Source organism: Chionomys nivalis, chromosome 21, assembly GCF_950005125.1.
Source record: "Chionomys nivalis chromosome 21, mChiNiv1.1, whole genome shotgun sequence".
NCBI lineage: Eukaryota > Metazoa > Chordata > Mammalia > Rodentia > Cricetidae > Chionomys > Chionomys nivalis.
In genome coordinates this window covers 19,020,537-19,034,110 of record NC_080106.1, presented here as the reverse complement: position 1 = coordinate 19,034,110, position 13,574 = coordinate 19,020,537, and positions in this window count along the sequence as shown.

The window sequence follows — 13,574 nt, the reverse complement described above, 5'->3', positions numbered from 1 at the left end:
CTTAGTTGCTACAAAGAAACACTCTGTACGCCTGGTAACCACTAGCATATTCCCTAAGCCAGTGAAGAATTTGTTCTTCTGCTTTTTCGAGACAGAGTTTCTCTGTAGCTTTGGAGCCTGTCCTGGAACTTGCTCTGTAGACCACGCTGTCTTCGAACTCACAAAGATCCACCTGACTCTGCCTCCTGAGTGCTGGGATTAAAGGCATGCGCCACCATTGCCTGGTGAAGAAATATTCTTATAATGTTTGAAAGGCCTCCAGCTTCTTCCGGCATTTTCTAAGCTTGAGAAGCAGTAAAGAAAGTTGGCCGTCATTCTGAAAGCCAAAATAAATATCATTAGAAAGTGATTGTCTGGAGTTTCAAATGCAATCTGTAAATAGCAACCTTTAATAAATACTTATTTTTCTATTTACTTACTGGTATGTGTGAGTGTGTGTGTGCCCATGTATGTGTGTATGCATAGCATAAGAATGGGCCAAAATGAATACGTGGAAGTCAGAAGAGAAGCTTCAGGAGCTGGATTTCTCTTCCACCTGTAGGTCTAGGGATCAATCTCAGGTCATCAGGCTTGGCAGCAAGTGCTTTGACCACTGAGCAATCTCACCAGTCCTAAATAGAAATTAATTTCTTTAAAAAAACAATAACAACAATAATAATATATAAAAAATTGAGACGGTGTAGTAGCACAGGCCTTTAATCCCAGAACAAGGGTGTATACATGCATGTGTATCACGGGTGATCATAGCGGGGATCAAGTTCCCTAGGACTGAAGTTACATCTGGTTGTGAGCCACGGTGTAGACCCTGGGACTTGAGCCTGCATCCACTGGAAAGGCAGCCAGTATTCTCAACTGCTGAGTCCTTTCTTCAGCCCAGGATCTTACTTCAGCACGACAATAATTCATTTTTGAGCTACTCAGGGAAATGTAATGCGGCTTAAGTATTCTATAATATGAAGGGTTGTTTTCATTGTACTGAGCCAATGGTGCTGTGGTGGAGTGGAAGAACAAAGGGTGTGTGTTGGTGCTTCCTACAGTCGTGTGTCACAAACAATGCTGCAGCAAACAATGAACTATAATGTAATTTAAAGCATTTCTCACGCATTTATGCTGATGCTAGAGTAAACAAAGCTACTGTGTCAGCAGCCATCTAAAAAGCAAACATCCGGCCAGGCGGTGGTGGCGCACGCCTTTAATCCCAGCACTCGGGAGGCAGAGGCAGGCGGATCTCTGTGAGTTCGAGACCAGCCTGGTCTACAGAGCTAGTTCCAGGACAGGCTCCAAAGCCACAGAGAAACCCTGTCTCGAAAAACCAAAAAAACAAAAAAAAACAAAAACAACAACAACAACAAAAAAGTCAAACATACAGCCTATTTTTTAAAAGAATTTTTATGATTTATTTCACTTTATTTTATGGGCAATGTTGTGAAGGTGTCAGATCGCCCAGGAACTGGATTTACAATCACTTAGGAGCTGCCATGTGGGTGCTGGGAATTGAACCCTGGTCCTCTGGAAGACAAGTCAGTGCTCTTAACCACCTAGCCATCTCTCCAGCCCCAAACATACAAATATATATAATATTATTATATATATATAACAGTACATGATAATAATAATAAACAATTACATTACAAGTTTATACATATACTTCCACTATTTTTTTAAATACATTTATTTATTTATTATGTATACAGTATTCTGTCTGTGTGTATGCCTGCAGGCCAGAAGAGGGCACCAGACCCCATTACAGATGGTTGTGAGCCACCATGTGGTTGCTGGGAATTGAACTCAGGACCTTTGGAAGAGCAGGCAAGAGAGGCTCTTAACCTCTGAGCCATCTCTCTAGCCCCTGCTTCCACTATTTTTTTTGTTGATACTTTACAGTACAAAACTTATTTAGGGGGCTGGAGAGATGGCTCAGTAGTTAAGAGCTCTTACTGCTCTTGCAGAGGAGTCAGGCTGGATGCCCCAGAACTGGAATTACAAAAGGTTGTGAACTTCCATGTGGATTCTGTGGCCCAAACCAAGGTCCTGGCAACCTTTTTTTAACATAAGGTCTTACCATGTAGCCCAGGCTAGCCTCAAATGTACCCTTTTGCTTCAGTCTCCCAAGTACTCGCTGGGATTGCAGTTATGAACCACTATATCCGGCTTCAGAGAAAGTTTTTGTCTGGAAGGTAAATTGTTAAGAGAAAGAACTTTGATGGGATTGGAGAGATGACTCGGTGGTTAAGATGGCTCCCCGGTCTTCCTGAGGACCCAGGTTCTGTTCCCAGCACCAGCACTGTGTGGTTGACAACCACCTCTAACTCCAAATCCAGAAGATCTGATTCCCTGGTCTGGCCCAGCATAATGTGGCAAATACTCACATAGGCACATATACATAATGAAAGATTTAAAACAGAGGGGGGGGGGGAAGCAGGGAAAGAGTGAACGAGTGAGCACTGTGGGATCAGATTTTAACAAAAAGACGAGGAGACATTACTTTTTATTTTATGTCAAACACTAAAGAGTAAAGAAAATCAATAACTATAGCTCACTTTAGTTTCTCACTGTATGATCTCTTCAGATTCATGCAGAGTAGTGGGTGCTTTATACTGTTTTGGGCATAAAAATATATTGTTTCATATATTATATATATATAATATTTAAAAGCAAAGGAAGTTTGGCCTTTCTAGTCCAATCTGCTTCCTTCTTTCTTTTTTCAAAGACTTTGTTTTAATACCAAAGAAACCAAGTGCTGGTTCCCAGCAGCTGAGAGTGTTGCATCAATATGCACGTATGTATGTCTACAAAACTTCGGCTAGCCAGGCGTTGGTGGCGCACGTCTTTAATCCCAGCACTCGGGAGGCAGAGGCAGGCAAATCTCTGTGAGTTCAAGTCCAGCCTGGTCTACAAGAGCTAGTTCCAGGACAGGCTCCAAAACCACAGAGAAACCCTGTCTCGGAAAAACCAAAACTTCGGCTAGATTAAAGCCATAGCGAATTATAGACACATTAGTGTTCATTTCACAAGCTCTACTGACCACCTCATATAAGCTAGGAACAGTGTGAGGCAATCAGTAGTGAACAAAATGTGTAAAACTCCCTGTCTGCGGGCATTCTAGTGGGGCAGACAGACAATAAACAGGTTTACTAGGTGAGCTCCAAACTACATTAGCTAAGACACATACCATAGTGAAAAGTTACAGAGCTGAGAAAGGGGAGGAGGTCAACATTTTAGTAAAGGAAGCCAGGAAGGGTCCCATAGAGAAGGGAACGTTAAGACTTGAAGGATGTTGGAGCATGGCAAGACAAGTATTTTGAAAACACAGAGTACCGGAAAGAAAGAGGTACAAAGGTCTTGGGGTAGGAATGTGCCTCAGTCTTTGAGACAGCATGAAGAGGCACAAGTGTGAAGGTCTGAGGACAACTTGTGGGAACCAGTTCTTCTCCTCCTCCCACTTTGTGGGTCCTGAGGATCAAACTCAGGCCATCAGGCATGGCAGCAATAACTCTTACCCACTGTGCCATCTTTTTTATTGTTTTTTATTGAACTATATGTTTTTCTCCACTCCCCTCCCACTGAGCCATCTTACTATGCTCCACCTCTCTTTTTCATGTCCAGGTTGCCGTGGGGTGAGTCGCTTTACCCCATCACACGTGGGGGGTTCACCTCCATGGCATCTGCCTTCTCCACAGGCCTGAAGCAACTGGCTAAGCAATCATGGACTGGAATCTCTGAAACTGAGCCAAAGTGTCAGGTAGGGTTAGTGATGGTGTCATAAACACCACACCCAAACTAGTTGGGGAGGAAAGGATTGATTTTGCTTATTCGTCCACATCACTGTTCGTCATCAAAGGCAAGCAGGGCAGAAACTCAACAGGGTAGGAACCTGGAGGCAGGAGCTGATGTAGAAGCCATGAAGGAGTATTGCTTGCTGGCTTGACCTTTATGGGTTGCTCAGCCTGTCATAGCACCCAGGACCACCGGCCCAGGGGTGGCACAATTCATATCAAACACTAATTGAGGAAATGCTCTACAGGAAAGGCTCTTGCAGCCCCATCTTATCAAACCATTTCCAAAATTGAGGTTCCCTCCTCTGAGATGACTCTAGCTTGTGTCAAGCTGACATAAAAACTAGCCAGGACACAAAGCAAACCTCTCACGCTTTAATTTATCTTGGGTATTTGTCACACCATCAGAAAGCTGACTAAGAGGATCAGCTCAGAGGTTTGCAATGATTCAGTCAGGAAATGACAGCATATTGGACCAGAAAACTTGTAGCAAAGAGGGTAGGGAGTGGCAGGATTCTCATTATTTAGAAGGCAGAGCAAAGGTAAGTGCTAAAGATTGGTTAAAGGGTAGGACAGCTAAGAGCAAGGGAGAGTCAAGGAAGATAGATACCAAGTTGTTTTCCCTTTTCTCTAGTTTAAAACTGCCTTTGAGTGTAGGATTAGTGGGGTTGTGGAGAGGATGGGATGCTTCGGCCACGTTCAGTTTAGCATGCCCCAGAGCTTCCGAGAGATACTATCAAGACAGCAGGTGCATCTTTGAATCTAGAGTTTATATAAGCCACACCCCTTAGCTAACTGTGTATGTAAAGTCCTCAAACCAGGGACAGTGTAGGCCAAACACTCCTGATCCAAAACCCAAATCTAAGACCAGAGAGACGGCTCAGCAATTAAGGGCACTCACTGCTCTTACAGAGGACCTAAGTCTGGCTCCCAACACCCAAGTGTCCGCTCGCAACTGCTTGTTACCAAAGGATCCAATGCCCTCCTCTGGCCACTGTAGGGCATTCACTTATATATGTGCACACATGTACACACAAAGAAATATAAAACAAATCTAAAAGAAAATCAAAGCCCCCAACTTGAAACTTCCTCTGTAGCAGCATGACACCCTAAATGGAAATTTTCACACCTGACCTCACATGAGGGGCTCATGGTTAAAATACAGATGCACTAAATATATAAAATTACATTCATGCCAGGCAGTGAGGGTGCATGTCTTAATCCCAGCATTCAAGAGGCAGAGGCAGATGAATCTCTGTGAGTTCGAGGTCATCTTGCTTTACAAAGCAAGTTCCAGGACAGTCAGAGCTGTTAAACAGAGAGACCCTGTCTCAAAAAACAAATACATAAATAAAATTACATTCACCAGATATGTATAACATGTACAGAAAGTATAACTGATTTTCATGCATTTGATCTATAGCAGCACATAAAACTGTATGTAGTGTGCATGCCTATAACACAGATATTTGAGAGGAGGGAGCAGAAAGATCGAGAGATCAAAAGTGTCTTTAGGGGGCTGGAGAGATGGCTCAGAGGTTAAGAGCATTGCCTGCTCTTCCAAAGGTCCTGAGTTCAATTCCCAGCAACCACATGGTGGCTCACAACCATCTGTAATGGGGTCTGGTGCCCTCTTCTGGCCTGCAGGCATACATACAGACAGAATATTGTATACATAATAAGTAAAATAAATATTTTTTTTAAAAAAAAGTGTCTTTAGTTACACAATGAGTTAAAAAGCCAGCTTGGGCTACAAGAAACCTTTTCTCAAGACAAAATATAACAACAACAAACAACAACCACTAAACACAGAGAGAAAGAAACAGGGGCTAGAAATATGGCCCAACATTTAAGAGTACTTGCTGCTCTTCCTAAGGGCCCACGTTTAAAATAATAAAAATAGCATCTAAAATAACAATCAATGAAATAAAACAATCCTTAAAAACCAACAACAAGAAAACAAGAAAAATACTCACTATAATGGTTGGCTTGGGTTTATAGGGCATATGCTAGCTCTGAGCAATTTCTATAAGGCACTGTTCTAGGAGAACATGGGGTATTTACATATTAGCTGAAAAGTAGAGAACACAACAGACTTGGTGACACACAGCTACACAGCTTGTCTTGTCTTTCCACTCATAATCTTTATCTATTCATCTTTCTATCATCTGTTGTCTAAGTGTACAGGGTTTTAAATTTTCATTACATTTGTGTGTGTGTGTGTGTGTGTGTGTGTGTGTGTGTGTGTGTGTCCATACCACTCCATACCTGTAAAGGTCAGAGAACAGCTTCCAAGAGTCTGTCCTCTGTGTCTACCGTATGAGTCCTGGGGATTGAATTCAGGTCATCAGGTTTGGAAGCCAAGCATCTTTATTTTCTGAATTATCTCACTGTTCCCCATATGTCTTTAAAAGGATGTATAATTTAGCACTAAGGAGGGACCCTGCTTGTAAACATGTCATAGGACAGCCTTATCTTAGAATTAAGAAATGTCATCTAGAAGGGGGACATAACAACAGACATGGAGGAAATTCAAAGAATCATCAAGTCATATTTCAAAAACCTGTACTCCACAAAATTGGAAAACTTAAAGGAAATGGACAACTTTCTGGATAAAAATCACTTACCAAAATTAAATCAAGACCGAATAAGCAAATTAAACAGACATATAACTGCTGAAGAAATAAAAACAGTCATCAAAAGTCTCCAAACCCAAAAAGCCCAGGAACAAATCGTTTCAGCTCAGAATTCTACAAGATTTTCAAAGAAAATATCAATATTCCTCAAATTGTTCCACACAATAGAAACAGAAGGAACGTTGTCAAACTCTTTTTATGAGGCTACAATTACCCTGATACCCAAACCACAGAAAGACATTACTAAGAAAGAGAATTACAGACCCATATCACTCATGAACATTGGTGCAAAAATACTCAATAAAATACTGGCAAATCGAATCCAAGAACACATCAGAACCATCATTCACCATGATTAGGTCTGTTTCATCCCAGAAATGCAGGGATGGTTCAACATATGAAAATCTGTCGGAGAGCTGGAGAGATAGCTCAGTGGTTAAGAGCACTGTCTGCCCTTCCAAAGGTCAAAAGTTCGATTCCTGGCAACCACATAATGGCAAAATCATTGCCGGGCGGTGGTGGCGCACGCCTTTAATCCCAGCACTCGGGAGGCAGAGGCAGGCGGATCTCTGTGAGTTCGAGACCAGCCTGGTCTACAAGAGCTAGTTCCAGGACAGGCTCCAAAGCCACAGAGAAATCCTGTCTCGAAAAACCAAAAAAAAAAAAAGAAAATCTGTCGGGCTGGAGAGATGGCTCAGTGGTTAAGAGCATTGCCTGCTCTTCTAAAGGTCCTGAGTTCAATTCCCAGCAACCACATGGTCGCTCACAACCATCTGTAATGAGGTCTAGTGTCCTCTTCTGGCCTGCAGGCATACACACAGACAGACTATTATATACATAATAAATAAATAAATAAATATTTTTTTTAAAAAAAGAAAAGAAAAAGAAAATCTGTCAACGTAATTCACCATATAAACAAACTGAAAAGTAAAAACCACATGATCATCTCCTTAGATGCTAAAAAAAACTTTCAACAAAATACATCCCTTCATGATAAAGGTCTTGAAGAGAGCAGGGATACAAGGACCACACCTAAATATAATAAAAGCAATATACAGCAAGCCAACAGCCAATATCAAGCTAAACAGAGAGAAACTCAAAGAGATCCCACTGAAATCAGGAACAAGACAAGGTTGTCGGCCGGGCGGTGGTGGCGCAGGCCTTTAATCCCAGCTCTTGGGAGGCAGAGGCAGGCGGATCTCTGTGAGTTCGAGACCAGCCTGGTCTACAAGAGCTAGCTCCAGGACAGGCTCCAAAACCACAGAGAAACCCTGTCTCGAAAAACCAAAAAAAAAAAGACAACGTTGCAACGTTGTCCACTCTCTCCATATCTATTGAACATAGTTCTTGAGGTCCCAGCTAGAGCAATAAGACAACAAAAGAAGTCAAACTCTCACCATTTCTTGATGATATGATAGTTTACATAAGTGACCCCAAAAATTGTACCAAGGAACTTCTACAACTTATAAACACCTTCAGTAATGTAGCAGGATACAAGATTAACTCAAAAAAAAAAAAATCAGTAGCCCTCCTTTACACAGATGATAAATGGACTGAGAAAGAAATCAGAGAAACATCACCCTTCACAATAGCCACAAAAAGCATAAAATATCTCGGAGTAACTCTAACCAAACAACGGGAAAATTTGTATGACAAGAACTTTAAATCTTTGAAGAAAGAAATTGAAGAAGACACCAGAAAGTGGAAAGATCTCCCATGCTCTTGGGTAGGTAGAATTAACATGGTAAAAATGGCAATCTTACCAAAAGCAATCTACAGATTCAATGCAATGCCCATCAAAATCCCAACAAAATTCTTCACAGACCTCAAAAAGAATGGTACTCAACTTCATATGGAAAAGCAAAAAAAAAAAAATAGTCAAAACAATCCTGTACAATAAAAGAACTTCTGGAGACATCACAATCCCTGACTTCAAACTCTACTACAGACCTACAGTACTGAAAACAGCCTGGTATTGGCGTAAAAACAGACAGGAGGACCAATGGAACCAAACTGAAGATCCAGATATCGATCCATACATCTAACACCTGATTTTAGATAAAGAAGCAAAAAATATCAAATGGAGAAAAGAAAGCATATTTAACAAATGGTGCTGGCATAACTGGATATCAACATGTAGAAGAATGAAAATAGATCCACATATATCACCATGCACAAAACTCAAGTCCAAATGGATCAAAGACCTCAACATAAAGTCAACCACACTGAACCTCATAGAAAAAAAAGTGGGAAGTACACTCAAACGCATTGGCACAGGAGACCACTTCCTAAATTTAACCCCAGCAGCACAGACACTGAAAGAAACAATAAATGGGACCTCCTGAAACTGAAAAGCTTCTGTAAAGCAAAGGACATGGTCAACAAGACTACAAAAGAGAATAAAATAAGAAATATTTTGAATTAATAGTTTCATTTTTTTATAAGTATTTGAATTATATCAGGATGCCATTCAACATATTTACTAACCAGTTAGCTCAGCACAGTATTGGCCAATTAGAATGGAGACCCTGAACAATGGGCGTGTCTATGATGCTGAACTGCAGTCCTTACTTTAAACATCTATGCTCTGAAAGCTGGCATAGTTGCACAGGCTTTTAATCCCAACACTTGGGAGGCAGAGGCAGGAGGATCTCTGTGAGTTTGAGGCCAGCCTAGTCTACATAGAAAGTTCCAAGAGAGCTAGTGCTACAAATAGAGACGACCTTGTCCCAAAACAAAGTCATATCTCTATAATCTTAAGTGAATGGAAGTCTTGAGTTATACACGTGTGGTCATAGTAACATATGTTCAGAAGTTGAAATCTCTAAGCTTCATTTGCCACCTTCCAATTACAGGTCAGTTACACTGAAGGCAATGAGGCTTTCTTAGAAAAGAAATCCTCTCCTTTTTCTTGGCTCTAGACTTTTCTAGAGATCTGATTTTGAGTCTGCAGTCTAAGACTTAGATCCCAGTCTCTCTGCTTTTTATGGAAAATTTATTTCTAAACATTGTTTGGTATGCAAAAGAATTTAGATGTTCTGAGCTTGCTCAGCTTTTCGTAGACTTGATGCATTAGGGCCATATTGTCAGCTGCCTTTTGCACATGGTTGATCATATCTCTCCAGGAAAGAGTCAGAGAAAATCATCAAACTATGTGTTTAGACGAGGAACAACCCAAGAAACCAAAACTCACATTCCTAGCCCCTCTTAGAATGGTATTCTGTTAGCTTCCAAATAACAACAGGCCGGGCCGTGCTGGCGCACGCCTTTAATCCCAGCACTTGGGAGGCAGAAGCAGGTGGATCTCTGTGAGTTCAATGCCTGCATGGTCTACAGAGCGAGTTCCAGGACAGGCTCCAAAGCTACAGAGAAACCCTGTCTCGAAAACCACAACAAAACAAAAAGACTCACAAAATAACTCTGTTTTCCTTTTAAGAGAGGAAAGGATTTCTCCAAACTCTATTCCAAACCAGTAGTAGGTACACCCTCCCTAATTATCAGGACAAAGGCAGTTCAGACTGGTCTAGTTTACTATTTCCACCCCAGGCATCCCTGTCTGCGGTCAAGCAGCTGACCTGGTCAGTCCAGCTGGATTCAGCCAGTCTAGATCCCTGAGGAAAACACAAAATTATGAAACTCAAGACTTCACACTTCCTTCTTTTCCTCACTTCAGAGACATCTCATGGAAGCTGACTGTGGAGGTGCACACTTTCACTACCAGCACTCAAGGAGGCAGAGGCAGGCGGTCCACAGAGTGAGTCAACCAGGAATACGCAGGGATGCCCTAGAATTCTTGTTTGTTTGATTGTTTTGAGACAGGTTCTCACTTTGTAAACTATGCTGGCCGCAAATTTACAAGGCTCTAGGCAGAGCCTCTACTTCCTGAGGGTTGAAACTAAAGGCGTGCACCACCACGTCAGGCTAGAATTCCTTTTGTTTGTTTGTTGTTGTTTGTTTGCTTGTTTGTTTTTGGAGACAGGAGTTCTCTGTCTAGGTCCTGGCTGTCCTGGAACTCACTCTACCTACCAGACTGGCCTTGAACCCAGAGATCTATCTGGCTCTGAGTGCTCAGATTAAACACAGGTGCCACCACCACCCAGTATTTATACTAAAAGAATCTGTATCACATTTCATGTAAACCAGGCTGGCCTCGAACTCACAGAGATCTGCCTGCGTCTCCCTCCCCAGTACTGGGATTAAAGGCGCGCACCACCGTGCTCTATGTCTAGATTTGGAGGTATTCTGACTGCTTTGCCCTAGAAGATACTGACTGCACCTACTTGCAGGAGACAAAGTACATGTTAGAGTTCTGGGAAATGTTCTCATGTGCTCAATTTATTTGATGATCCTCAAAATTGTTTCCCCACTTGCACAACTTTTTCAAAACCAAAAATGCTTAGAGATATCTTAGCAGGGAGCGTGTGGAATTTGTTATGAGACCGTTGCTATGTCAGTGCCCTGGGAGCCGTAAGGAGACCTCAGTGTTTGTAGTCAAGGCCTGCAGGTTAATTACTCCCTGAAGGGTGCTGTGGAAAAAACAGAACAAGATCAAGATCTCTCTCAAAATGCCAGTATGCATTGAGCACACTTCAGTGTTTTCTGCCTGGCTAGTGGATAGCTAATTCGTGTGGTCCGTGCTATTTATGACTGTACCAAGCATGACTTCTGTTTTACCGGTGACAACTATCTAAACTCAGGAAACGGAAGCCTTTGGGTTCTTCTTTCCGAACTTTGATATTTGACTCAGAAAGATATCGTTCCTGCTTGTGTACCTAAGAATCTAGCAAGAGAAAAATCCCAGAAGTCACTGGCCACAGATTCAGATAAAGGGTCAGCAAGATGTCTCAGCAGGTTAAAACAAAAAAAACAAAAAAACAAACAAACAAAAAACAAGCTTCATAACCTAAATTCAATCCCCAGAATTATATACTTTGTCCACCAAACCCTAAAAGTGATGCTTACCATTTGATTATCACTTGAATCTGAGGGACATGGAAGCAAATGTAGCTGAGTACAAAATAGGCAAATCCTTTCCCCTAGACACCTCAGAGAAAAGAAGTCATAATCATGCTAGATGTGTTTCCTGTAAATGCTAAGCTGCTATTACAACCCCTGATGTGGGGACACCCTTCTGTAGGCTGTGAATTACCATTGATTAATAAAGATCTTGCTTTAATCTATGGCAGGGCAGGATATAGCTAGGTGGGAAATCCAAACAGATACAGGGGAAAAGAAAGTGGGGTCAAAGATATGCCAGCAGTGGCTGAAGAAACAAGATGTGAGGTAACAAGTCATGAGCAAAATATAGAGTAATAGAAATGGGCTAATTTAAGTTGTAAGAGCTAGTTTATAATAATCCTGAGCTAATAGGCCAAACAGTTTGTAATTAATATTAAGCTTCAGAGTGGTTATTTGGAAACTGGCAGATGGGAGAGAAACCTCCAGTTACAAACCCCAGTTACAGATCTTTGTCTGATGTGGGGTTGGTGAAGAGCTTCTCCCATTCAGTAGGTTGCCCTTTTGTCTTAATAACTGTGTCCTTTGCTTTACAGAAGCTTCTCAGTTTCAGGAGGTCCCAGAGACCCACATCGGAGCACTGGACTGAGCTCCCAAGGTCCAGTTGAAGAGCAGAAAGAGGGAGAAGATGAGCAAGGAAGTCAGGACCAAGAGGGGTTGGTCCACCCACTGAGACAGTGTGCCTGAGCTAATGGGAGCTCACCAAATCCAGCTGGACTGGGACTGAACGAGCATGGGATCAAATTGGACCCTCTGAATGTGGCTGACAATTGGGGCAGACTGAGAAGCCAATGATAATGGCATTGGGATTTGTCTCTACTGCATGTACTGGCTTTTTGGGATCCTATTCTATTTGGATGCACACCTTCCTAGACCTGGATGGAGGTGGGAGGGCCTTGGACTTCCCACAGGGCAAGGTACCCTGCCCTCTCTTAGGACTGGGGGGAGAGGGGAAAGTGAGTGGGGGAGAGGGAGGAAAGTGGGAGGAGGGGAGGAGGTGGAAATTTTGAATGATATTATTTATAAAGTAATAAAAATGGTCTGCTGGAAAAAAAGAATTTAAAAAAACAACCAGTTACAATGCTAGCACACATGTATTATGTGCCCAGGTGATAAAACAGAACTCCTGGTGACAAAAGGCCAAGACTATTGTCTACCCTTTAAAATGACAAATTTAGGTAAGACAGCACTAATTTGTTTTGTCTAAATTATTCTTACACTTAAACTTTTTCGTGTGTAAAAAGAGAATAATGGCCGGGCGGTGGTGGCGCACGCCTTTAATCCCAGCACTCGGGAGGCAGAGGCAGGCGGATCTCTGTGAGTTCGAGACCAGCCTGGTCTACAAGAGCTAGTTCCAGGACAGGCTCCAAAACCACAGAGAAACCCTGTCTCGAAAAACCAAAAAAAAAAAAAAAAAAACCAAAAAAAAAAAAAAAAAAGAGAGAGAGAATAATGTCTGTCTGGCTAATAGCACGAGCCTCTAGGTTCAAAGCTCAAATGAAAGAACATGCAGACATACAGTGTAACATTGGCAAGTCTGCGGGCTAGAGCGATGGAGAGAGAGAAGATCAGATAGCACCCACGTGGGAGGCTCACAACACCGGTGACCCCAGCTCCAGGAAAGCCGGTGCCCTTTGAGGCCTCCACAGGCACCTGCACATACGTCCACTCCCCTTGTGGTAGTTTGAAGGAAATGGCCTCCATGAGCTCATAAAGAGTGGCAGCATTTGAAAGGGTTGGGAGGTATGGCTTTGTGGAGGAAACGTGTGCCTGGGATTGGGCTTTGAGGTTTCAAAAAGCCCGTGCCAAGCCCAAAGTCCCTCTCTTCCTACGGCCTGTGAGTTTGGCTGGAGAATTCTAAGCTACTTCTCTAATACCACGCCTGCCTTTATAAGAGTTGCCAAGGTCATGGTGTCTCTTTACAGCGCTATAACACTGACAAAGACAGTCCCAGGGAGCAGGGTATTGCTGTGGCAGGCCTGACTGTGCTGTTTGCTGGTGCCATGTGGACTTTGGATTAGGAAACTGATTGCACACTTTATATGGGGCTTAATGAGCCATACTATAAAACACATAGAAGACAGTGGTGCTGAGAGCAATGTAGATTATGGCAGCCTAGCTTGTGTTTTCAGACAAGAAGAATATT